The following is a 3574-nucleotide window of genomic DNA, read 5'->3' as shown; positions in this document are numbered from 1 at the left end:
GAACAGGCTGAGTGGACACTTGGGGGTCTGGGTGCTTTGGGGGTCCTGAAGAGTTGTGGAGCACCTTCAAGACCACCGTCCTTGATGTTGCCGGTGGATGCCTTGGAGTTCACCGCAGGGCAAAGAAGAATTTTGTCTCTCAAGGGACACTGGATACCATTGACCAGAGTCGCAGGGCCAGGCTGAATGGCAGAGCTGAGCTGTTCAGGGAGCTGAGGCGTAAAACTGTACGTGCACTGAGGGTGGACAAGGAGGCCTATGTGCGAGGAATCTGTGAGGGTAGAGCATCACCGGTGGACAGGTGATTCTCGTCCCGCTTACAGGGGAATCGCGCATTACGTTCATCAAGCCCATCCCTCGGAGCACTGCAGTTCGAGCAGAGAGTGGTAGGCTCTTGACAGAGGAGTCTGAAGTGAAGGCCCGCTGGGCCGGTTACTTTGAGCGGTTGTACCAGGCTGATCCCCAGCTGTCGAGTTGGACGTCAAGGGTGTTACAATCCCTGTTGCTGACCCTCGAATCAACTGTGGTCCACCATCGCTTGTGGAAACACGGGCTGCGGTGAACCAGTTGAAACGGGGCAAAGCTCCAGGGATCTGTGGCATCCATGCTGAACTTCTCAAGGCTGGTGGAAATGCTGCACTCGCGTCGTTGCATGCAGTTTTGTGCTCTGCCTGGAACACAGGCATCATCCCAACTGACTGGAAGAGGGGCCTTGTTGTCCCTCTCTGGAAAGCGAAGGGTGATCGCCAAGACTGCAACAACTACCGAGGGGTGGCGCTGCTCTCAGTGCCGGGCAAGGTCTTTGCTCGGATAATTCTTGATAGGGTTCGCCACCATCTGCTTGAGCACCAGCGTCCAGAGCAGTCAGGCTTTACACCAAAGAGGTCAACGATTGGCCGTATCCTTGCTCTTCGTGTCCTCACTGAACGCAGACGAGAGTTTCGGCAGGGGCTGCTTGCAGCCTATGTTGATCTCTGTAAAGCGTTCGATTCAGTGAATCGGGATGTCCTCTGGAGGATTCTTGGTCTTCGTGGGGTGCCACCAAAACTGATCGATCTGATGTCTGAACTCTACTCTGGTACTGAGAGTGCTGTGAAGTGTGGTGGTACCATCTCTGACTTATTTCCAGTTGTTACTGGAGTTCGTCAGGGATGTGTACTTGCCCCCACACTTTTCAGCACTTGTATGGACTGGATTTTTGGGAGGATGTCGGAGAGATCAAGTTGCGGTGCATCGTTTGGCAATGTCAAGATCTCGGACCTTGATTTTGCAGATGATGCAGTCATCTTTGCGGAGACTTTAGACATCCTCTTGGGGGCCCTCGAGGTGCTGAATGAGGAGTCGGAGCCGTTGGGATTACAGGATTTCTTGGGTCAAAACAAAGATCCAGGCTTTCGGTGACATCTTGGATGCTGCTGTCCTGTCTGTGTCTGTTTGTGGTGAGGATGTTGAGGTCGTGGATAGATTCACTTACCTTGGCAGTGATATTCATGTCTCCGCAGGTTGTGAGCCGGAGGTCAATAGGCGTCTGGGTCGGGCCTGGGGAGTCATGGATTCACTGGATCATGGGGTGTGGCGCTGCCGGTACCTGTGCGGGAGGACGAAAGTCCGAGTCTTCAGGTCCTTGGTACTTCCAGTCTTGCTCTATGGGTGCGAGACTTGGACTTTGACCAAGGATCTGAGACGGAGACTTAATTCCTTTGGTACCAGGTCTCTTCGGAGAATCCTTGGCTATCGCTGGTCGGATTTTGTGTCCAACGAGCGGTTGCTGAGAGAGACTCGGATGAGATTTGTTACCTGCATAGTCCGTGAGCGTCAGCTGCGGCTGTATGGACATGTGGCTCGTTTTCCTGACGCTGATCCTGCTCACCAGATTCTCTCAGCGAGGGAGTCTCATGAGTGGAGGAGGCCAGTGGGCCGACCACGTGCCTCATGGTTGCAGCAGGTTGACCATCATCTCAAGGAGATGGGGATGGGCCTGGCATCTGCCTGGGGGATGGCCAGACGGAGGCCCCTGGAGTACCGGCGGAAAGTGGACGCAGCGACGCGCTGTTCTGGCACATGCTCCCATACCTGACCTGACTTTTGAGGATGCAAGGTTTAAAGTTTTTTTTAAATTTTTTTGTTTTATGGACTTGGAAAACAAAATGAGGCATTATTTGCTATAATTAATCAGTCATATACAACAAACTGGTGTCATTATTTATCAAACAGGCTTCAAACGAGTGCAGATATGTGTGGCAACTTATATTTCGATTTTGTGTGACATATTCCTCAACTAGCTTGGCATCGATTCCCCACCAAGCCTATCACGTGATGCCATGCAAGCTGGTGCAAGCCTTGAGCCTTTAAGCGCAAATTAATCATTATTCTCTACACAGGATCAGAAAAGACATGCTGACAAATTGAGGATAATCAAAATGTCACCGATTCGATTTTGGCCTCTTACTAACCCAAAGCAGTTTGCCAGGAAGATTGATTGGCAGAGAAACGGAGCCAAGAAACCCGTGGACTGAAATGATGGTTTCACGTTAAAGAATGGTTATGCACGTTTATTACTAGAAATGAAGACTGGATTGTTGAATTGCAAGTTAATTTTGTATTTTTATTTATTTGTAGGAGAGAGGTAGAACTGAGAGTGGGATAAACAGCAAGGGAATGAACGAACAGGAAAAGAGGAGAGGGTGGAGGGGAGGGAACTGAAACTTCCAAGGATGGTTGGAATAGGAAGGATTAATTGGGGGTAATAAAGATCATGGGTCACAATTGGGGATGACAAGAGGTGGCGGTGCACTGCTTGCTTGAAGTCCTGGAGGGAAGAGTGCGAGACAACTGCCTCAGGAAGGTGGTTCCATAGATGGGAGACGCGAGGAATAAGAGTTGAGGTGTGCAATCAGCTTGGATTTTGGAACTTTACCCTCTCATACGAGCCTCGACAAGGTATACAAAAAAATAAATAATAAATAAAAAAACCTGAAGGGGGTTATTTAAAGAACATGTGCATCCTGGAGTTGCGGATGAGGGTTGGAGGACTGAGAGCAGAGGCAGCAATATCGGAGAATAGACGGTAGAAAACAGAGAGACCACCGACCTGCCTGTGATGTGTGAGCAACAGACCTTGTGCTTCAGCCTCATCACGGGACATCCAATAATTTTGAGACCTTTCGAGTCCCCGAAATCCAGGAGAGGCAGAGTTGAAACTGGTGCATCAGCCCATAGTGGAGACCAATCCTCCATTGAGCAATGGACAAAGGTCTTGTCGACTGTGAGTGGCTCTAATTTTCCAAGGAAAGGCTTTGATCGACAACGTATGCCCAGTCTGCAGCTCTCTTTGGAAGCCAGCTTTGCTCTATGGTCTGCCCAGGTAGGGACATGGCTGATGGTGAGACCTATATGGTCAAGAGACTGATCCTCTTCCAGTGGATGACCAGGGAAATAGACAAGTAGGTTTGTTTGATGGTCCTTCTGGAGTGATGGTGTGAGAATTTTTTTTTCCAGGATTGAAGGACATGTTTGTTGTTCCCATTTCCTTGAATTAATTGCAATTCTGAGATGCTTGTTCCAGTTTTCCAGT

The sequence above is a fragment of the Eptatretus burgeri genome, chromosome 13 (assembly GCF_056783735.1).
Source record: "Eptatretus burgeri isolate ZD-2024b chromosome 13, Ebu_testis_v1, whole genome shotgun sequence".
In the NCBI taxonomy this organism is placed as follows: domain Eukaryota; kingdom Metazoa; phylum Chordata; class Myxini; order Myxiniformes; family Myxinidae; genus Eptatretus; species Eptatretus burgeri.
Note: the sequence above shows the minus strand (reverse complement) of the source record.